Here is a 24,425-nt window from a genome sequence, read left to right as displayed (position 1 = left end):
TTTGCATCAGCTTGGGGCTTGCAAGTCTTTACATTATATTGCATTTTTATGTATTTTCACATATCCATCGCACATGCAATATATCTAGAATCACACACACACACACACACGCAGACGCACAGGCATTCACGCTCACACAGCCGCCCACTCAGCCCCAAATGCATTTCGGCTACTGCATTATTTATAGTTTTTTATGTCATGGAATACGTGATTTCGCATAAATTGCACGCCCCACACTCAACGATGTGCAACGATCTCTCCGCTCGCCCCATGCGCGTTTAGCGCACTGAAATTGCAAATTAAATGCTTTCAATGGAGGGGAAGGTTAACAGGGACAGCCGCTAGCTGGCACTGCAGCGTGTATATTCAATAATTGATGCCGCAACCAAATGCGAATAGATAAAACTCGCTTAAGCAAATGCTGGGTGTCGTGTCGAAAATAAAAGCCGATAATATCAATTTGTTGGCATGCGCTCGACGTAGAGCTAGATTAACCCAACAGCAAATGCAAATACATTAAGCATTACAGCGGCAAAATAAGGATGACAATTTGCATATTTCATGCAAAGATTGCTGCCACATCCAATGAAATTTAGAACAAAGCTGACTGCCAAACCACGCCGTCTGTCAGCCATGAAAATGTTATACGGTGAAATTATGCAGGTGGAAGTGTAAACATTTTTAGTGCAGTATTTAATATTGATAGTTTAATCTAAAGCACACACTGATAAACAAACGTTTGGAGTGCAGATTAAGTGCTCATCTAATCAAATACATATAATCCACAAATTTACATACTCTGCATGCATTGAATATATAAATCAACAGCATAAAAGTCTAAATAAAATATTTGTAATATGCAGATGAGCATATATAATGAAGAATACTCTTGATCAGTAGAGCTGATTTGATTTATATAGTTCGCCTGATATAAGTAGCACTATCAAATCAGATCAGTAGATAGAGTTTATTTCAAATAATCATCGGTAACTAAATTATATCTCGAAAGTCTTTATATATTATGTATATTACGTATCATTTTAATGAATATGTTAAATATAGAGCTTTAAAAAATTCTTCAAATTCGGATTAACTTCATAATGACGGATATGCATAAGATTATTAATTTGCATTAAAATGACAAATATTCAAACATGTGAATTATATATGTGAAGAATTTCATTGTAATCCGATAAGTAATATCGGATAATCAATTATAGTTTTATATAAGAGCATTAATATGAATACCTATGCAAATATTAGTTTTAATGCGCTTAGTTTACACTGTTGCAGAATCGTTTTTGATGCCATTGAAATTGAATGTGAAATTCTCGAACGACGCCCTGAGAGTCAGCTCTGCCGAACGTGTATTCCGTATGCATTGTTTGCATTAAATTTACATAGCATTTCGGTACATAAGTCCGACTTTGTTCGGCTAAACCAGCGAGTTTCAGTCGTCTGTGGCGCAAATTGAATAATATATCGCAGCTCTAAGCGCATTGTACGCATTCCAGCAGAGCATTCAGCACATGGTGAACCATTCAGATGGTTGCTGGTCACAAATACACACACACACACATACACGCCTACACACACACCCGCTCACATACTGTTTATAAACACATAAATTCTTGAGTAAATGTACTGTTAAGCCGTATTTTTCACACCGCCCAGCGACAAAGTGTGAATGGAATTGCGGTTGCTTACATACACATACACGAGTCTGTGGCTCAGACCAGAGCGCGTGCAAATCGAATTTCAGGTAGTGTGGCAGGCAGAGAGTTTTCTAACTATAGAGGGAACAGCAAAAGAAAAAAAAAAAACATGAATGCAAACATTACGTAAGTTTAACTGGAGCCAACGCCGGCGGACAGCAGGCGAGCAACTGGAAAATTGTGCAAATAAAAGATATTGAATTTATCGGTAGATGGTCAATGGGTAGCTAATAAACAGCACACAGACACGCAGCTCCGGGAGCAGGGAGAAGCAAACAAACCCACGAATATCGATTACGCTACACGCGACACTGGCATTCAGGCCAAAACGAAGGACCAGCTCACAAAATGTTCTTTTCAACTCAAGCCATAAAATTTGAAGCGAAGGCCAAGTTAAAAGCCGCCCCACACATACAATATCAGCACTCAGCAGGCAGTCGGCCGCACAGGTGTGGGCAGGGCCCACTTGGACGTGGGGCGGCCAACACTTGAGCGGGGAGCCGGGACCAGCGAGGCTGTGCGCCACTTAGTGGCCATGGGGCACAGCTGCAACTGCCGCCGCAGCTAAACATTCTATGCAAAAGTTCATTTCGGGGGCAACAAACAGTCCTCTCTGTGGCAGCCACATGTGAACCTCTTAAAACGCTGTCAGATGGGGCAATATCAGCAACAGAGCAGAGCAGGTGCAGCATGGGGCAGCCACTATTAAGTGAACACTCTGTGGCACATAATACGTGTTCTTGTTGCACAGTGCCTAATTTGTAGAGACTGTGTAAAGTACATGCATAAGAGAAAGAGAGAGAGAAAGAGAGAGGGGAAAACTCTGCTAAAACTAATTTTTAAAGTATACAAAATTAGAGAGTCCAGAGTGCTCGACTAAGGAGTACCCTACATTTTGATAGAGAAGCTGTCTCCAGTCGAGGCATTTTAGATGAAGTCAAGGAGAATTTCATTTCTTGAGAGACAAATTAAATGAAGCAATTAGGTAAGCTTGATGGATATAACCTTTTGAGTATTTTGCATCTTCTTCTATGTGGGAGTCTTTTGATAAATGCGTGAGTCTTCGCGTACAAATGAATTTTATTCAGTATCTTCTTACAATACAGAAGTGCGAATTGGAGCTAGTACAGATTATGTACAATAAAGAATTATATTTAGAGTGTATGACTTATTAGTAACCCCTAAGTAATAATTATGTATTTGTTTAACTTCAATAGATTTGCATTCAATAATTATACAAAATTTTGTAAACACATTAGCTACCCCTTGGGGGTATTTAATGGTTTGTCTGTCTGGCCATTTAAAGTGATATATTACTACATTTATCTCAGCTAAAAAATATACCTAAAGCACTACGATTCTAGTCATCAGTGAATACAATATGTAAAAAAAAAGTTCATTGAGTAACATATGAATTAAAAACTCCAAATTTTCGTTCATCTCTGTACAAATTGAAAGAATATTGAGCTGTACCAGCCTAGCCTATCGAGAGCTATTTAATGAGTATTCTAGCGCATTGAAAATGCATAATGTAAAATTAGGCAGACTTAGTCTAAGTAATGTTCTTTTCCCCAAAGTACATAATAAAAGTTCAGCTGCCAATTTCCGTAATGGAGAACAATTTTCATCGTTGGGTTAAGTTTGGTACATTTTCTAGCAAGCTCTCCTCCGATGGGGACTCGAGCTGAGGCGCAGCCATGCAGAGATGATAGCCAACTAACTGCTTCTACATTTAACTACACAAACATGCACAAATACACATACACAGAGGAAGATAGATAGAGAGAGAGTGAGAGTGAGAGAGAGAGAGATGGATATACACTTACCCCCCTTCGCCTAGAGCTTTGACACGCATACGCTTAGTGCTTAGTCTTAACCCGGGGCTATCAAATCTTGTAGCTGACATTTATGTGTGTCTTAGTACTATGGCTAGGACGATGGACGCCGGCCGTATAACGGCTCTAGCCAAGGACGTTACAATCACACACATACGCATTTATTCTGCTGAATAAATGTGCAAATTCCCTTAGAGTCAGCTGCAAGTGTCCGTGTGTTGACATTGATTGCGAGTGCGAGTGCGAGTGCGAGTGTGTGTGCGTGCGCGTGTGTGAGTGTGTGTGGGTGTGCGTGTGTCTGACAGTTGTCGCATCGAGTTTAATACTCGTAATAGTACGATTTTAATTGAATAATTTGCAATCGGGATCGCACCAGCTGTCAGCACATGACACTGACCCATGTTCCACGTTCCACGCCCTACGTCCCACGCCCACGCAGCATTGTCTCCAGCTCAGTCTCAGGCTCAGTCTGTTGGCAACTTGAACTATCCGACTTGTGCACATGACAATACGATGTTTGTTTTTCCTGCCCTCCGCATGGCACATCCCATGGCGACAGGATTTACTAGCCTTATAATTGTCAATGGTCCATTAAGGCGCCAATGGCGCTGTCTGTCCATGTTGCCTAAGACTCTGCCTCCTGTGGTTGCGTCAATCACTTGACTTGACCCCCAGCCACTTTCCCACTTGAGATGGGCGCATGACAACACGAGCTCAAATATTTATCGAAGAGAGAATATTAGAGGCAGGCATAAAAGAAAATTAGTTTGACTTTAAGATGATTTGTTATTTCTTACACTCTGTGACTTCCAAAAATAATGAGAGGAATAATAGGTCGTAGATTACAAAACTGTCACTTCATAAATTTGAAACGTAAGTTTTTTTTTATAAAATATTCACAGCTGTAAATATTTATTAGGGCAAAATATAATCCAATTGGGAGGCACATATTTCATTAGATCTCTTAGCCGTAGATATAAACAACATGTTCGCCTTTTTTTCAACTAAAGGCACATAATGAAAATCAATTGTTGTATCCATACATTTATCGTTATTTGTTTTTGTTGATTTATTTTCGGCAGAGCAGCACGCATACATTTCTATTTGCTGCGGTCGAGCGGGAGCGCACAGTGGGCTCCCTTTATGATGGTCGTTTCAATTATTATGAATTTGTTATGTTGCGTTATGGGGTCTCGGCTTTGGTGCCGGCCACGCAGGTCCCTCGCATATATTTTATTGATGGGATCTGAGAAGACACAGAACCAGCAAAGCGGAAGTTTATGAAAGTTCAACAGTGAGCAGAGAGCCACGGGGGTGTGTGTGCGAGTGTGTGTAGTATTTTCACGTATATGGAAAATCAATAAATTAATGTGTTTAATATGTATGACTTAATGATTCCATGTTACTTCCGAGTGACTGCTGCTAACGTGAACGTGAATGTGAATGTGAACGTGAATGTGAATGGGAATGTGACCCCTCGCTCTTTAAGTGGACCTGGCGTTTGGGTATTTCAATTAAAATGCAAGATGTATGTGATATATGTTGAGCAAATATTTGCTTTGTATCTGAGCTGTGTGGAACGTGTACGTATTATGGCCATAAATTAAATTAGATTTCTATTAATCCATGGCCTTACGCATGAGGCGCAAATAAACAAAGGCCTTAAATCACACAATATGTCCAGCCATGAGGCAAACTCTTGAATTTTAAAGCCAGCTGCAGCGGGGCCCCGCCTGCGATTTGTCAAATAGCTGCAACAAAAGCAGATCACTAAGAAATTAATTTCTTGTGCTGGCGAAAAGTAATTGCAAGACGAAACAAAAGACGGAGCCTTGGCACACATAAAAGAGCTGCAAGACCTGGCCAGCAACCGAACCGACCAGCAAGAGGCGGCCATAGTCTCTCTGACTGTAAGCCACAACACGTTGCATGTTGTCTGAGGGGGTGGCTTAGCCAGAGTATGGCAACAAATGTCACATGAACTATATTCATCTATATACATATATGTATGTGTGTGTGTGTGTGTGTGTGCGAGCATACAAGTTGAATAAAAATAGAAAGATACAGCGAACGAACAAGAAATTGAAAACGGAAGGAACACACAAAACAAACAAGCGCATGACATGCAAAACACAGCCAAGCCAAGCAACCACGACAGAGCCAGCCAAAGGAGGAGCATACGCCAAGTCCTGTGTCTTAGCAGCAGCAGCGACTCGTCGAGGAGCTTGGGCACTGAGAACTGAGAACTGTAAACAGAAAATACGCTGATAAGCGAGGCGTACACACCGGAAGCGAAAAACCGAACTCAAAGGAAGAAACGAAACATAAAATGGAAAATACGCAATGGAAAAGGTGAGTGAAATGATGTATAATGTGACGGACTGGAATATACCCTTAAGATGTTTGGCGATGAATGACAAGCAAAATCTAAAATTCACAAAAAAAAAAAAAATAAATAAAAATAAAAACAAGTAAGAAGGCTCCAGTCGAGACTGCTCGACTAGGAGATACCCTGAACCCTCCAAACTGATATTCTAATCATTCTGGACTTCTTTTATGCACACATACATACACATGCACGTATAAGCACGCGCTTTGCAAACTGCGCAGCTAGCAGCGGCTGCGCTTGGGCTGCACTGCAGTGTGGGCAATATAACGAGAATTTATTTGTTGAATAATTTCTTTTGTAGACATACGATCTTAATGAAACTTTTAGAGCGTAATCATATGGCTTAAATGTGTGTACATTTCAAAGCACAAGTCTCTAGTACTTGAAATGCGTTTTTTACGAATTGGGGGCGAAGGGGGCGTGGTATCCAAAATCTGTAAATTACAAAATCTTTGTATCCATTAACTTTATATACAACGCAAATTTGAAGTCTCCAGGTCTAAAAGTGTTCAAAATAAGCTGAAAAAACATTGTCGATTTTTCGATTATTCTCGATAAAAAAGTTATCGGATGAGTTATCGAAAAAATAAAGCAAACTTGTACTGCCTATGGTATACACGAGTATGCTTGCCAAATTTCAGCTCTCTAGCTCTTATATCTTCTGAGATCCTTTTGCTCATACGGACGGACGGACAGACGGACAGGGCTATATCGACTCAGCTCGTCGTCCTGATCAAGAATATATATACTTTATGGGGTCTGCGATGATTCCTTCTGCCTGTTACATACTTTTCACAAAACCATTATACCCTGATTTCCCATTTTCAATGGGTTCAGGGTATAAAAAAAACAAGTAAGAAGGCTCCAGTCGAGACTGCTCGACTAGGAGATACCCTGAACCCTCCAAACTGATATTCTAATCATTCTGGACTTCTTTTATGCACACATACATACACATGCACGTATAAGCACGCGCTTTGCAAACTGCGCAGCTAGCAGCGGCTGCGCTTGGGCTGCACTGCAGTGTGGGCAATATAACGAGAATTTATTTGTTGAATAATTTCTTTTGTAGACATACGATCTTAATGAAACTTTTAGAGCGTAATCATATGGCTTAAATGTGTGTACATTTCAAAGCACAAGTCTCTAGTACTTGAAATGCGTTTTTTACAAATTGGGGGCGAAGGGGGCGTGGTATCCAAAATCTGTAAATTACAAAATCTTTGTATCCATTAACTTTATATACAACGCAAATTTGAAGTCTCCAGGTCTAAAAGTGTTCAAAATAAGCTGAAAAAACATTGTCGATTTTTCGATTATTCTCGATAAAAAAGTTATCGGATGAGTTATCGAAAAAATAAAGCAAACTTGTACTGCCTATGGTATACACGAGTATGCTTGCCAAATTTCAGCTCTCTAGCTCTTATATCTTCTGAGATCCTTTTGCTCATACGGACGGACGGACGGACGGACGGACGGACGGACGGACGGACGGACGGACGGACGGACGGACGGACAGACGGACAGGGCTATATCGACTCAGCTCGTCGTCCTGATCAAGAATATATATACTTTATGGGGTCTGCGATGATTCCTTCTGCCTGTTACATACTTTTCACAAAACCATTATACCCTGATTTCCCATTTTCAATGGGTTCAGGGTATAATAAATGAAGTTTTCAATATTCAAAATATTTTATTTTTATTATTTAAATATTTCATCAAGTGATGAGCTTTTTTGATAAATAATTACATATAACAAATATAAACAAGTAAGAAGGCTCCAGTCGAGACTGCTCGACTAGGAGATACCCTGAACCCTCCAAACTGATATTCTAATCATTCTGGACTTCTATTATGCACACATACATACACATGCACGTATAAGCACGCGCTCTGCAAACTGCGCAGCTAGCAGCGGCTGCGCTTGGGCTGCACTGCAGTGTGGGCAATATAACGAGAATTTATTTGTTGAATAATTTCTTTTGTAGACATACGATCTTAATGAAACTTTTAGAGCGTAATCATATGGCTTAAATGTGTGTACATTTCAAAGCACAAGTCTCTAGTACTTGAAATGCGTTTTTTACAAATTGGGGGCGAAGGGGGCGTGGTATCCAAAATCTGTAAATTACAAAATCTTTGTATCTACTAACTTTATATACAACGCAAATTTGAAGTCTCCAGGTCTAAAAATGTTCAAATTAAGCTAAAAAAACAATGTCGATTTTTCGATTATTCTCGATAAAAAAGTTATCGGACGAGTTATCGAAAAAATAAAGCAAACTTGTACTGCCTATGGTATACACGAGTATGCATGCCAAATTTCAGCTCTCTAGCTCTTATATCTTCTGAGATCCTTTTGCTCATACGGACGGACGGACGGACGGACGGACGGACGGACGGACGGACGGACAGACGGACAGGGCTATATCGACTCAGCTCGTCGTGCTGATCAAGAATATATATACTTTATGGGGTCTGCGATGATTCCTTCTGCCTGTTACATACTTTTCACAAAACCATTATACCCTGATTTCCCATTTTCAATGGGTTCAGGGTATAAAAAGGATTCAAATAAAAATGGAAACTTGTATACTTATGTTATAAAATAATGTTATAAAATAAAGTAAAAAAAAAAAAAAGATTTTTACAAAGATTTTATAAAAATTTATATGTAAAAGTAATAAAATTTGGCTCTATAAATTGAATTTATATAAATGAAATTCCTTGTGCACCTGCTAGGGTCAGAGCTCTATAGAAAATGCATTTGCGGCAAACAGACTTTTAAATTAATTTATGGCAACATATTGGAAAATTGTGCACTTTTCAACTTATGTTGCAATTAGAGTCTTAATTTCTGCTAACGACAGCAAATTGATGCGAACAGAAAACTTTGAGATAGTAAGTGGCGAATGGGGGCATGCCGCTGGATTGAATGCCAGGTCAAAGGAAAAAGCACACGCTGCGGTGCCGGGCAGGTAGATGTGCTATGGTCTGGAGCCATTAGCACGCGCCAATTGATGTGAACTGCTCATAACAAGCAGCCAGGCCGGGGCAGGAGGCCATGCCGCGCAGCTAGGCAGGGGAACACATGAGGTAATGGCCCTAGGGGCGGAGCTGGAGGATTCGCGCGAGAACCTGCAACGTGCTCTGACAGCGTGGGACAAAGACGGAAAATCAATAAATCCCATTAAAATGCAAGCCAGCTAAACAACAACAAAAACATCAACAACAACAACAAACAACTAGAAGTAAAGCAGAAAAAAATGTGCATTTCTATACGGCAGCCGCATTGAAGGCTCAAGGAATGTTAAGTTCAAGCAGCAAGGTTAGACTGCCGCTGAAGGGACCTTTGCTGCGATGCGAATTGCGTGCAGGTTATGCCCAGGCACTGCAGTTGCACCCCTGCAGCCATTAAGCAACCGTAAATAGAATCCAAGGCGAAATTGGAGCTTGGAAATTTGTTGTTTAGTTTCCTAATCGATGCCAAAACGTAACGCGTGCCATTTAACAAGGTCGAGGACAAATCGTGCTCACCAAAAAAAAAAAAAAAAAAACACACGGCGAATTTATGGCATGCCAAGAGGCGACAATGGCGGCGGTTTTATGCTTGAGCGGTTCAGTGGTGCCATACACAACCAAGGCGACACACACACACACACACACACAGAGGCAAATGCAAATTTGATACTAAATTCGCTGAGATTTATGTGACAAGCGTTGGCAGCGCCCAAAACATTTGCAATCTGCCGCACAGCGTGTGTATGGCTGTGTGGGATATGTGGCCAGAGTGTGTGTGTATGTGTGTGTGGGTGCGCCTGTCTACGTAATGGTGCTTGCACTGCCCACAAGTGCAGCTCCAGCTGTGTCGCGTTGCTGGAGGTGCCACTGAGCGTGTCGCTCGCAATTTTCTCACAGCATCGCACAATCCAATTAAAAGACTTTTAAATAAGATAAATTTCGTATGAAGAGGCTAAAAGCTTTGCTTCGACTGAGGCACACACAAAAATAATGCAAATGCAAATTTAATTATAATAATAATTTTCAATGATAGTTAAAAGAGTTAAAAATGTTATTTATTAACCAAATATAAAAAATGTGAAGCAAAAATTTATACCACTCAAATTTTTTATAAACATTTTTTAGAGCCTAACTTTTTTTAATAATATACACTTTTTGTTTAAAGTTAAGTAAAATTTTATTTTATTTTTACTTTATTTATTAATTTATTTTTTATTTATTTATTTATTTTATTTTATTTTTTATTTATTTTTTATTTATTTATTTATTTTTATTTTTTTTTTTTTGTATTTAGCTAAACATAAATTAATGACAAACATTCCTTTGCCTTTTATTTAAAAATATGAAAAATATATAAAAATTGTGTATTGAAATGAAAAAGTTATATATTTAGTATCTCTTTTCTTTCTTTCATCTCATCTAAAGCTAAAAAAAAATAACAAAATATTTTTTATTTATTCATTTATTGTAAAAATCTTAAATTAACAAAATATCCCATCATAAAGATTTGTTAAAATATAATATAAATTGTTATATGTGAATTTATTGTTTGCCCTACACTAAACAGTTAATTAACTGTTTGTTTTACAACTGAGTGGAATACCCATTTGTGTAATCCATCCATCATGCATGAGCACAGAAGCATTTCATTTGCATATGCTACTAACTACGTATTCGTAATATTGTAGCACATAATAAATGGATAACAAATGTCGGCACATAGTTCCAGCTATCTCGACAGTTGTTCCACAACATGCGAAACATGCGCTCTGCTGCCCAAATTAATTTGGAAATGAAATGAAACCATATATGTATGTACATACATACATATACATATACGCATGCAGTCATTTTTACATAATCAGCCATTCTATGGCTACCACAATTAAAATTGTTTCAGCCAACAAGGAGAGGCGGCAGTAAATCAGACTTGTTTGCGTTAAAGAGAATATTTACTCATAAATCAGTTAAATTTCCATTGCTAAATGCAGTCGGATGGAAATTAGAATGCACAAACGAGCTGCGCTTAGTAGCCCATAAATTAGCTCTAATGCCCACTTCAGCTTTGATATATTTCAAATTAAAACAAATAAAAACAGCTCTAGAGAATTCTGTGTATGTTTTAAAGATAACGGAATACATCAGAACAATAATAGTAGCGCCCATTTATATGTCTCTTTCATTGAATCGAGCCATAAAGTTTTTGGGGAGCTTATGCATAATATAGATTAAAGCGCTCACATATATTTAATAAAACAAAAACTCATTTATTATGCAGGTAGACCATAAAACGAAATTGTTTTTGTAATAATATATAATAATAAGATTTCCCGATCAAATGAAATTGGAAAAACCCAGATATTCGTGAGACAACTAACGATTCGGTCAAGTGTTGAACAGGGCTTGATAAGATTTGGCATTTGCATTTGACAGTTGAAAGTGGGTAAAAAAAAAAGTTTACTAAAACTTTAGGACCACTTAATGGATAGATCTATTAGTGAGCAGTTTATCTATAAGCAGCACGCGAAGGACGGCCTTGAGCGGGCGAGCAGCACATTTATCAGCAGCACCTAGCGATAGTCGAAAATATCTAAAATATACAAATATATATACATATACAAATATATGTTTATAGATTACAGGTCATGTCCGCAGTGCGTCTAGGTCAGTAAAATTCAATTGGTAAGTAAATTTAACCGTTTATTACGGGTCACAGTCGACGCACAGCGAAGGGAGAGCGGGCAAACAGAAGTGAGTATTTATGTTGGTTTTATGAATTTGTGAGTGTGTCAATGACTTGCAGACGCTGTTGCTGTGAGACACACAATGTTGATATTACGCATTCGCGCTGTTGGTCGCCAGCAATAAATGTGTAATTAAAGCGTCAAATAAATAATTAGGCTAAACATTCCCAAATGCCAATCGTAATGGCCTGCAGCAGGTCGTACTTTGGCACCTGCTGCACGCTACCACACACACACACACAGCTGTAAGTGTATGTGTATACACATATATATATATTTATATTGACCGATCAGTGTGGGATAACACATCAATTTACAGTCCAGATAGTCGCACGCTAACAGCTGGTCGTAAAATTTGTGTTTTGTTTTGTCTTGGCAGCAGAGGCCAAACAAATCACATGGCTATTAAATTTTTATTAACTAAATCTCAACCGTGGCACTTTGAGAGGCCACACAAATGGCCTGTTTCATAATAAAAAGTGGCAAGAAATAAATAAACACACACACAGACACAAACACAAAGAAACCGAAAATAGCGAAAAGAAACCTTTAACTTCTACTAGCGTAACGTAACGAAAGCAAAAGTGAAATAAGCTTATCAGTAACGTAATTAAGCAGTGATAAAAGTCACGAACACACACCCTCGCACAAGCCCCCCTCCGCCCTAAAGAGCGTGCACATCGTTGACCGGCAAGCGGCGCCGAGCCAGCTGATAAAAACAAGCCAAGTCTGCGTGTATGCGTGCATATACTATGATATGCCCACATGGTAATATCAATTTAGATTTGAATTTAATTTATTTACACTGCCAAATACATATGGAGAAGGCGGCCGAGTGTTTATTTAAGGCGGCGACTCAATGAATAAGTTGAAATGATTCAGTCATTCGGAAGGTAACCGAACAGAAACCGATCCAATCCATATCAACTTCAGACGATACTTCGAGCGATAAAATATAAAACAAAAGAAAATGAAATAAAATATTTGATTTTTGGGGAAATTTTAATGAAAGTAACGGCAGTCTATAAACAAAGAGGTAATACTGAAAGTAAATAAAATGACAACAGACAGTTATAAATGCATTGATAAAGCTATTTATATTTTTACGTTCATAAAAAGCTATACTGTTTTATTTAGCCCAAAGTTTAAGTCCGAATAGTTGTCAAAGCTGCCAATTCTATTGTACTAAGCTGTTATAAGAAACAGTCCAGACTAACTTACTTCTATTAAAGACTTTGGAAAATGGGAAATATACTATACATTCTGTAGTTTGACTCAAAACTGACCTACACCTGCAGTGTCAAAGCATAACACCTTCTGAAAGCGCACAACAGCCAGTTCGACTTCCTTTTGCTGCACTGCGCAGCAGGTCAGCATCTGCTCTAGAATGTAATTTCTCCCAAGGCAATGTCAAATGCATCATAGGAACAACTTTTTAAGGAATAAGGAAAAAGTGCGAATGCACTTATATAGAATACAGATATATATATTTTATATTGTGTATGTATATATAAATCCATTTGTGACAGCGCACACAATGAAAGGGCCAAGATAACGAAAAGGCAAACTGAAAAGGAGTAGAACAAGTTAAAAGCAACAGCAAACCAGTTGACAAAAGCTTAAGAGCTTATAACAAAAATATCAATTTGAAAAAGTTTGAAAGTTCTCGCAGTTTGGCAAAGTGACACAAACTGCAAAACTGCAAAGCTGCAAAACTGAAGCCTGAAATTGAAACTGAAACAGAAACCTTTTAACTGTGTAATTTAAGCTGCGGCAAGAGCAAACAATAGACTTTCGAAATAGATTGAGAACATGGTAGATCCAAGCCCTGGGCCTTGATATTCATTGACCAATATTTGGACTTGCCCTGGCTGCATTTGTACAGCTGCTGTTAATTAGATTGGCCGAGCTTAAGATGGTATCAAGTATCTATAACATAAGCCGAAAGCTAGTTGAGCCAACTACAGTTCGTGAACTCCAAATGAGACTGACGAAGTTTTCGAACAGCTAAAATGCCTGTGCACCACTTGAACTTAAGTTTCTATTACGTATTCGCGCCGTAAGCCAAAAGCAATTCCAACTGAATTCCCTGCCACTAAATGCAATTGCAACTGCGCTTAGGGTGATATATATTCCATTGGATTCCATTTCGAGCGTCAGTGTGCACTTCATATGCAAAGTGCATGGGCCAATGTCAATGCCAACCGGAGCAGGCGTTGGCAACTGCAACGGCGACAGCCGCAATTGTTTGCCAGGCAACAATTGTTTGGCCCCAGTGGCCAGCGCTCGATTATTACGAGTTCGGATCCCCTGCGGGGGCATTCGCATCGGTGTACACAACTGGTCAGCAGCTGTTGCTGTCGAGCAGCAGCAACAATTATGGCTAATCATAATAATAACGGTATAGGTTTTAATTGCTTGCTGCGTTTGATTAGTCCGTTGTTTGCATAGCAATAAATAATATTAATTGGTATTTGAAGAGCTGGCCGCAATGCAACCAACTTGATATAGGAAATTCAACTCCATCAATCATGACTTTAACTAAACCCAACTGAAGCGAAGCAATAATAAGAATATATATATATAAGGAAATGAATTCGTTTTTCTAATTATCTCTATAGTCTGGAAATATGAGATATACTTCGAACTGTGCTCAGCTCTTGCTCTTTGCATAAGGCTTTAACATGAATGCTCTTTAAGCACTGTTCAAGCTTAGCTGTCTTTAGTTCATTCTGAAACACACACGCAATATTTCTTAATTATGCACAGGAAAAATGCTTTGACCGGCAACTAGTTTAATTAATAGGCAAATCTGATTACGTATCAATTAGGCAGCCAACCAACTTTTGCATTAGGCCGGCAATTATACAATCCGTTGAAAGATGTATACAATTAGCTGCGGTCCCGCCCTCGGCTATATATGCAATTAGCGGGCTGACTGAAGTAGCGCCACTCGCGCCTGTCTGGCCAGACGTTCGCTTTGATTAATGGTAAGCAAGGACTTGAGCCGCACACACACACACACGCGCGCATTAACGCCATACACACCTGAGAACATGCACAACGTATGGCCACTCAAGCAGTGAGGCGCACATTAAATGGCAGATACACACAAACACCTACACCCACACACACACCAGCACAGCACACATACACAGTGCACCCTTGAGACTTGGCCAGGCCAATAGAAGCCTGACAGAGCGCGTATTATAGATAAGTGCAGTCCGGGATACCAGAGCACTTAATTCCGACATGTTTTGCCTCGGTTGCGGTGTGGGCTAATGCCTAATCAAAACGTAGACAACACTCAGGGCCCAGAGGAGCGAGGGGCGTGCCAAATTGAGCCTGTGCTCTACCAATTTGCAATTTAATTAATGAAAAGCCAAAACACTTGACCAACTCTCATAACTGCCTCAACTACAAGCCATTTAAAGACTCATCAAATTCCACAAAGTTTATGCAAGACGAGCTAATGTGTCTGTTGTTGGCAGATAAGACGGAGAACTCAAACTGAAACTGTAATCAATGTACATAATACGCACTCTACATGCATTAGAGAAGGCTACTCAAATGGCCAGAATAATGCTTGGGCGTAAGAATATATATATTGTTATCGTTGGAGTTTCATTTAGCTTGCATTGGTAAGAAAATAAGATATTTATCATCAGCCAAACCTGGTATATTAGGCATGCCTAACATGCCAATGCTCTTACAAACGGCTAAGCTTTTGTCTAGACATTGACAGGTATTCAAATAATAGATAAATTAATTACAGCAATTTCTTAAGAACTTTCTCGCTCGCTCTCTCTCTCTCTCTCTCTCTCTCTCTCTCTCTCTCTCTGTCTCCTGCCATTAGAGACTAGTTTGAAGCAATTAAATCAGTTCAGTTTCGAGTTTGGTTTGATGACTTTAATTACACGTAATTAAGCATAATTAATTACAAATTCTCGGCCAAACGCCTGCTGAGTCGGCTAACCGCAGTCGTTGGTCAGCCTCTGCGCGCTGTCAACATATGCAGCAAGACTAAAATCGAGTTTAAAATGGAAAACTTTTAAAGCTGATTGCGCACTACGGCTTGATAGAAACTTTAGCCAAACACTCAACTCTTTGCCAACAAATTGCCAGAGTGGGTCGCCCTTCAACCACAGCAGGCATTGCAGAACTTTGTCAGCAGCCAGGAGACTGATGATGAACAGCAGCAGCAGCAGGAGCAGCAGGAGCAGCAGCTATCAAGCAGCGGCTGCCATCAGAGCAACCGCAGCGAACAAGCGCTTAAATTCGCAATTATGGCATTTTAATACACTGACGAGACGTAATTGGCAATTCTCGAGCTGTTGCTGCTGTTGCTGCCGTTGCTGCTGCTGCTGCTGCTGCTGCCTTTTGCCTGTTGCTGGATTTCAAAAGTGTGGCAGGCCATCAATAATGTGTATGTGTGTGTATGTGGTGGGTGGGAGGGAATGTGTCACATTGTTGCCAAAGGCATATACGCAATGTGAGCCAGCTTGGTAGTCCAAGCCCAGAGTACAGTGCGTATACGCAATGTGCGTGTGTGCTTGGCTCGGGTTTTTGAGATTGATAGCAGGATCAAATGGTATATCGCAGCATGTTAAGTGGAGTGTTTACGTGTCCTTCTTCTATCTGTATGTGTGTGTGTGAGTGTGCAGATGAATGCGTGCAGCGTTTTAATTATGCCCATTGCGGGTGTTGTCTTTAGGCCAAAAAGTTAGCCAAAAGAGCCACAGCCACAGCGCACACTCTCGCCAAGCTACGCGGGCAAAATAAAGCCTAATGGCAGGCATTAATTATGCACAAAATGAAGATATATTATGCACGCCGGAGTTTATTATGCCTCCGTATGAAGGCACTGCAATTTGAATTAATCAATAAAAAATGTTGATGTCACGCTTAATTAGTTTTTCATTAAGTGCACACAAAAGGTATGGTATCTGTTCTTTATTTTTATTTTTTGTTTTTAATCCTTTCAAACTGTCAGTATTGTATTTAATAAATAATATAGCATATTTGCAATAATCGGATGCCACAGCGGACTCCTGCAGCTATCGCCTGTGCCGTCAACAAAGTCATCCTTTGTTTCTTCTTCGGCCGCCCACGGGCTGCAGCTTTACCCAATTAATTTAATTTAATTTCATGGCAGCGAAATTGTTTTCACGTTTGCCTGTGAGCCATTCCGTGCATGCATATATGTTGTTTAATTTGTTTAATTTTAATTGGTAATGAAAAACTGTAAAAAGCAAATTAAAATTTAATTATTTGTTGGCTTAAAAAACAATTCCAACGATGCATTCACAAATAAGGACAATTAATTCTCATAACAATGCTTCCATCAGGTTAATGGGAATGAATATTTAATCACTGTTTAACTTCACGGCTGATTAACTCCAGAAATAAGTTTAACTATTTACGTAAGCTAATAGTTGATAGTCTTGGCAAATGCTTGTAATACATATATATTAAGTAAATAATATATATATTTATATATATTAAAATATTTCATTCGCATAATTTCATCTTTATAAACAACTAATTAGGCGCATTTTCGGCTTATGCTGTTCTTCTGCGCCTTGTAGAGCAGCTCTGGAATTTCCATTAGCCCAAGCCCACGTTGCGGCTACTTGATATTGACGGCTGCTCAATCCGCTTCTAATTAACTCGCTTCTTTATTTATAAGCGTAGGTAAAACAAAATTGAAATAATTGGCAGACACAAATTATGTTTTTTAAGCTTGAGTAAGGAAAAAGTTTATTTATTTTGCAGTTGGTTAGGGGCTAATGAAATGAAATGAAATTTATGGTTTGTGGTAGCAACTGACAGTTGCAATTGCGAATTGCAATTTCAGTTAAATAGAAAATGTAGTAAACACAGCATCTGCATAGCAAATGTACGTTAATTACTGAATACTAGACTAAATAATTTCATAATGTCGCGCCTTGGGCTGTGGCAGGTGCAGCCTTGCAACGCCGCATTGCACTGTGGCTGACGGGAATCTGAATATGAATGAATATGGAATCCAGGAATTGGCTAAGGCTGTGGTTGAGTGTAATCATTGTGGAATCTGTTTGCGATTTCTCATTAGCCGCGCCAACTAATTAACATAAGTAATTTGCTCTCCCGTTGTGTTATATTTATTTACTGTTATTTCCCGCGCATCGCTAAATTGCGCCCAAGACGCACATTTATACAATAGAGAAGTAGAGGCGCGACTCGGACGCAGCGGCCACACAGATGCCGCAACTTTAAGGACTCGAAAAAACATGAAGCATGAAGCATGAAGCAGCAGCAGCAGCAGTAGCAACGCGGAGTCACCTGCCAGACAGCTAATCACAGTCGTGTGGGTGGCTCGGCGGTGGCTCGGCGGTGGTTCGCTCATTTATCTTTGCGCGCGAACAAACACAAAAAGCAAGCCGTAAATGACAAAGCAGCCGGAAAATAAGGGAAAGACCCAGTGAAAATCCAAATGCAGCTGACTGCGCCATACTCTGTTAGCAGAGTTAACAGAGCAGAGTTAACAGATACAACATGTGGCTACAGACTTAGACATGGCTTAAACATATTTAAATTAGGTTTAAGTGCAGTCAGCTATGCCCACAGCTGAACTGCAATGGCAAATAACAAAAAAAAAAAAGGCCACCAACTAATATACCCATTTTAAACTCGGCGCACAGTGTATCTCAAGACGAAGCACTGGCTTACATGATGGATATCCAATGGCATTAGTGGCCCATTGCAAGCTAAATGATATTTTGTAAATAATATAGCAACGCTTCTGCCGCTAGTAGCGTCCAACGACGACGAAGAAGACGACAACGGCGCAGTCGGCGTCGCAGTCGTTGATAGCGACCTGGGCGGAAATTAAATTTGGTCACGTTAATTGCCCCCGATTAGAGCATTTCGGTCATTATGATAAGCGCCGCTGCCAGTGTCTGGACATTGGCAATGACAATGAGTGGGCGAGTGGGCCAGAGCCAGAGCCACAGCGAGAGCCAGAGCCCGAGCATAGGTGCAGAGAGTGTGTGCGTGTGAGTGACCTTTTCAATATTTGCCAGTTGAGGAGTTTGGCAATTTGAGGCGATTTCGATATCTCGCGATATTTTTTCGCGCTAGCTTTTTGGTGATTAATTATTAATTAATTAGGAGCTTTACGCTGGCTTAGTTGTGTACGTTTTATTTGGCAAATTTAAGGCTCGACATCGTGGCGTATGCGCAATATTTCACCGCACACACACGAACAACAAACACACACCCTCAGGCAGCGAGGCGTGCCCACGCTTCAATTCCACTTCCGTCACACTTCATGCTATTGCTTTTGTTTCAGACATTTTTTGTCGGTTTCTTTGTCGGACTGTTCCTTGACAAAGCATAACAATGCGACACTCAAACTTGCGAGTGTGTGTGTGCGCGATTCTGTGAACTTTATTGCGCATACGCTCCGTTGTCCTTTTACCTTTTCGATTGTCGTTTGTATTGTATGTACGCGCGCTCAATTTACAATTGCCAAAGGGCTCATGCCACCTGGCTCCCATTGCTCCTGCTCCTGCTGCTGCTGCTCCTGCTGCTGCCATTCACATGCGCTTTCTGAAATCAATTGATTTCAACTGACATATGATATCACAGGGCAGTGCAGCACCAACTCCCCTAAGAGCAATGTCAGTTGTCAGCAGGCAAATTGAAATCTCATTTGATGGAGATCATGTCTGACTGCGAATTTCTTAATATTTATTTTATTTGCTTTATTTTTATCTTTTATTGAAATTAATTTGAATTCAAGTGGATTCTATTTAGCTTTGAGCTTTAAATCAAATATTGATATGTATAAGAAACAAAAAATAGAAAAATATAAATTTAATTTGACCCGTTTTAGATTTGGCCTAAAACTATAAACTGTGGCTAAGCTGTATGAACTATTCATTATGATTTATACATTTTGCCTTAACTGCGGTTCTGAGTTATTTATTGCATGTTACAAATTTGTTAATAAAAAAAATTCTAAGTTATAGCCCAATATCTCTGACTATTGATTTTTACTTTAAGCCAAGATCCCACAATTTGCTGCACTCATGAAGTTTTCCAAAGCTTCTGGTGATTTCCTTGCCTGCTCAACCATAATGGAGTTTAAAAATGCCATTTAGCAAAATTGTCATTTAAGTGTCAGTTTAAGGAGTGCTGGGCACTTGGGCGCACAGTTTGTGGCTCATAACCACAGCTACTCGTACAATGGAAGAAAAGAGGTTTGATGCCAATGACAGGCACTCCTGGCTACAATAATCTGCACATCAGCTGCAATTAGTGTAAGTGCGGGCATGAATTGGTGCTATATCTCTTGGCAACGTTCTTTTCACATTTCATGTTCAAGGCTTGCGTTCTTGTTGCTGTTGCTCTTGTTGTTGTTGTTGTTGCTGGCATCATTTCAGCGCATGCCACTCGCTCTCACTCATGCCACTGTCAGTCAGTCAGCCAGACAGGTAGACAGAGAGACAGGCAGGCAGACAGGTAGTAAGTGCGGCGCAATTGCCGCCATGTTGAGCTTTATTTGGTCAATTAAGTTTGTTGTTTTGCAGTTAAGTGTAAATTTGCACACGCCCACACATACACACACACACACACACACATGCCTACTTGGTTGCTTAAGTATGCAAGCGTAAAATTTGTGGAACTTCAAAGCGGCAGTCGCTGCTGCACTCAATGAGAAGAACGTTGCGATGCTTTCAGAATGATCAAGAATTGCACAGATTGATGGCAGAACAAGTTGATCGAAGGAGGAAAGCCCATAATGATATTAAAACGGCTTAAATGAATACAATTGGTATTGGAAATATATTCGATAAAGATTGTGTATATTGTATATGTATGAGAATCACAACTGAATATAAACAATTGCAGCCAGAGCTGGCTCTTAGATATTCACATCAAACATATCTTCAACAAACTTTATGCCCTGGGCCAACTGCTAAAGGTGAAGTATGAAAACTAAAGTATCATTAAATTGTAGCTCAAAGGTTCCAGCTTGAAATTGCATCCCATCAAGGGCCACATAAATAAATAAATATATTTTTATATTGCAATCAAAAGCCATCGCAAATATTGAACTTCAGTTGAAGTGCCTTTAGTGAAGCGAGAGCACACTGCATCGAATACTATTAAATTGCTACTCTGAAATAGTAGTATCGAATTGTATCTCATAGATACTCGACCATCTGGCAGTGCCTTATGGCTGCCATAGGAGCTCTAGCTCGCTAGCAGCCGTGCCGGCGATTCGTATCTTGGCGTTTTTAATTTCAAATTGTATCTCACAGATACTTTGTCATAAAAATGCATTTTATGTCGCATTAAAAGGCAATCACAAATAGCCTCAAGTGCTTTGACTTAGCTGTGACATTATTAAAGAGCCGCATCAAGTGCTTTGCACAACTATAATTAAAGATTTTTTCGCACTCCGATAAACAAAAGAGGTGTTGACATTTTCCGAGCGTCAGCACGCTCACATCTTAAGTTGTCAAACAATTTGTTTATGCACTTAGGCGACGATAACGAATGAATAAAAAGAATGTATACGTAAGGGTATGTTTATTTATCAACAGTAAAAAAAAAATAATAAAGAGCAGACAATGCTCGAGCTCTAAGCAAGCAAATCTTAATCTAATAGCAAAGAGAAAAACTTACATTAGGTCAACGGCTGCTTGGGTAAGGCCTCAGCTCTCAGCCGTCAGCCCTCGCTCGGCAGGTCCTCCTTTATTTTCCAGCTGCTCGTTAGCATAAATAGCTTTAAATTATTTTTTAAACACTTTTCAAGAAGCTTGCCGAACAGGTGCCAAATGACGTGCCGTGCTTAACGAACAAATAACTTAGGGGCAACAGCACACAAATCACAAATCACTTGAAAAGCAATTGTTATCTTCTAAGTTCATCAATAAAATTAGATTATGCATATACTATATATAATATTTTCAGTTTAGTTTCTGATATACTCGAAACACTATTCATATATTCGCTAGCCTGATTTCTGGTTCAATTTCTTGGGGGCACATTTCCATTAAATATATTTCACAATTTCCACATAAAATTTTTTAGCGCACCAACAATAACAATTACACTTTTCAACATACGTATTTTATAGCGCACACTTTTTTCTGCCGTAGTTTTTGTTTTGTTTTCAATAATTTCCGTGTCGAATTTTTTGGTTTGTTTTTATACACTTTTATTCAATTTATGCAACAATTTGAAAATTCTCTACGGCTGTTGCCGTTTTTATTTATTTAATTTCTTTTTTATGTTTTGTTTAGGCGATGCTTTCGCATTTTTGGCTAACCGTTACGCGCAGTTCCCAAAAATATTTGAAAAGTCAGCGCGTGAAAATTGCGGACGCGTCGCTGTTCCCGTCCGCCTAAACACTTGTCGCTGCCCTGATGCGCGCACTTTGAAAGTTTAACTGTAAATTCGGAACAGACGCGAGCGCCGAGCGAGCTGCGAGCAGAAAGCAGCGGCAGATAGCAGACGACGTCGGCAGCGAACAACAGGCGAGCAGCAGCCAAACGGCAAAGATGTATGGATACTAGCAGAGGCGCCAGCACGCCACGTACCTGTGTGCGTGCGTAACAGCAACAGTAGCAGCAGCAGCAGCAGCAGCAGCAGCAGCAGCAGCAACAGCAGCAGCGCACAACAGCACCTCCAGCGACAAGAGTCTAGCATTAACAGTCGCTGCTCACGCACACAGCTGCGCGCTGTTATCACAGGCATAGTCGTCGGTGTAACAGTTTCAGTGTGTCAGTGGGTCGTTCGGGCACCCACAACTGCTGTTAAGTTGAGCGAGCGTCAACTTCGTGTTTTTCACTCTCTCGCTGTCGCTCTCGTTCGCATTCTGTTATTGCATCGTGTGCGCACTCAGAGCGACTGTTCGGAATATTTATCTCATGCGATAAATGCTAAGGAATGCTGCAAAGAAAGTGAAGCATTCACTCATTCAATGGCGTAAAATATTAATAGTGGATGGATATATTAATATTTAATATTAATATTAATATAAAACAAATTTCTTATTTTAGTTCTGTAGCTACTTCTTATTTTCCATCCCGATTCAAATGGCGGCCGTTAGAGAAGGCGAACGCAGCAAACCTGTTAAGTAAAGATAGTTAACAGCGAGTTAAAGAGAGAGAGAGAGAGAGAGAGAGAGAGAGAGAGAGAGAGAGAGAGAGAGAGAGAGAGAGAGAGAGTTAGAATTAACAGTTTACTTCACTTTTGCTTAACATCCTGGAGGAATTCAAACGTCAGATTAAAAATTCATAAAACGAAGGGGCGTCAAAGGATTTTCGAAAGAGCAACAATTAAACCCAAAAATAGGTTATCTCTATGTTAACGTGCAAATTAAATATCAACTGTTTCGGCAAACAGCATTTTATGGCACTCAGGTGAAGTTAGACAAAAAGTTCACAAAGCTTTTTAATAGGAAAACTTGCTTAATAGTTGGTCAACTCGTGTTAAGGCACTTTCCATATAGCATGCAAACAACTTTGGCTATTCAATTATTTAAGAATCGTTAAAATATTTTCGACTTTCGACAGCATAACATTTCCCATGCTGACTTACGCACAATAATAACCAATAATCAAAACAAAATAAATTAAAGATTTATAAGCTAAACATCAGCTGTCAGAGGGCAAGAGCTCATACATAAATCTTTTTGCTAAAGTATACACGCTCCATACTCAAATAAAATGATCGGAATTATTATTATCTAAACAGAGGGGTAATTCATATGCCATCGCTCCAGAGCACTTGAAGAGCGGACAGCGCATTCTTATATTCGGTACACTCGGTGCGGTGGGGCGGGCTTGGGTTCTGGACGCTGTATTTATTGAGTATTTTTCTTTGTTTTTATTTGCGGCTTTTCAATTGCGGGAGGAAACATGAAAAGAAATATTTCCAATCAATTGGCGAACAGCAACTAATAAAAACTCATATGCGGACACCCCGAACAGTTCGCCCTCGCTACAGCGCTGCCGGCATCAAGGTACAATAGTAAAAAATAATAAAAAGAGAGCCAACGGAAAATGTTGTTCATTCATTAAAAAGAAAATTCCCATTGAATAGACGAACGTTCAAAAATATTCATTCGTATAGAGCGACCTATGGGCGCATGGCCAGACAGGCTGCAGTCCAAACACACATACACACACACACACAGACTCACTCACCTACATATATTCGCATCTATATTGTACAAATGTTTATTTTCAAAAGGAAAAAACTGGCACTGCTACTGGAAACAAGAGTACTTGGTGCGATAAAATATGTTTTTTTAATGCAGCTTCGTGTTCAATGAAAGTGCCACAAGTAAAAATACGAACAAAACGAAAACAGCAACGAATTGAACTGACCGCAGTGATAGACTATGTAGATACCTCTTGAGTAAACAAAACTATGAGGAATCCATTTGCAGTAGAAACTATCAGCAGGAGGCATCAGCAGGAATTATCACCAGAATTTATACTTTCCTCAATCCACCTCTCTCAATATTTACGTAGCTTATTCAAATATGTATATGAATACTAATTTTTGAGTCTACGTCAGCCTGTTCAAAGCAATTTAATATATTATTTTTAATTATTTACTATGTATTTATTTAAATATTTTATGCAGTCACCCGCATGAGCTTTACTTTATGTTTATACACTGAAGTGCTATCAACTATTTATTTTTTATTTAT

At 39.5% G+C, this 24,425-nt stretch overlaps 1 protein-coding gene and 1 long non-coding RNA gene across 2 annotated transcripts in view; one reads left to right on the top strand and one right to left on the bottom strand.

Annotated features, from left to right (window-relative positions):
* 5-HT7 (5-hydroxytryptamine receptor 7) overlaps nucleotides 1-22,180 on the bottom strand; it is a 62,956-nt gene extending 40,776 nt beyond the window's left edge. The window contains exon 1 of the mRNA XM_089461950.1: nucleotides 21,386-22,180. The gene's annotated coding sequence lies outside the window, so the exon portion shown is untranslated. The remainder of the gene's footprint in view (nucleotides 1-21,385) is intronic.
* LOC149270277 (uncharacterized) lies at nucleotides 4,328-4,930 on the top strand. Its single transcript, XR_016271661.1, has 2 exons — nucleotides 4,328-4,423; nucleotides 4,633-4,930. It is a non-coding gene; the product is annotated as an uncharacterized LOC149270277 (long non-coding RNA).
* Nucleotides 22,181-24,425: the final 2,245 nt, after the last annotated feature.

This window comes from Drosophila arizonae, chromosome 2 (assembly GCF_054131065.1).
Source record: "Drosophila arizonae isolate 15081-1271.41 chromosome 2, UAZ_ARI_1.0, whole genome shotgun sequence".
Taxonomy (NCBI): Eukaryota; Metazoa; Arthropoda; class Insecta; order Diptera; family Drosophilidae; genus Drosophila; species Drosophila arizonae.
This window is presented reverse-complemented; position numbering and strand designations above follow the sequence as displayed.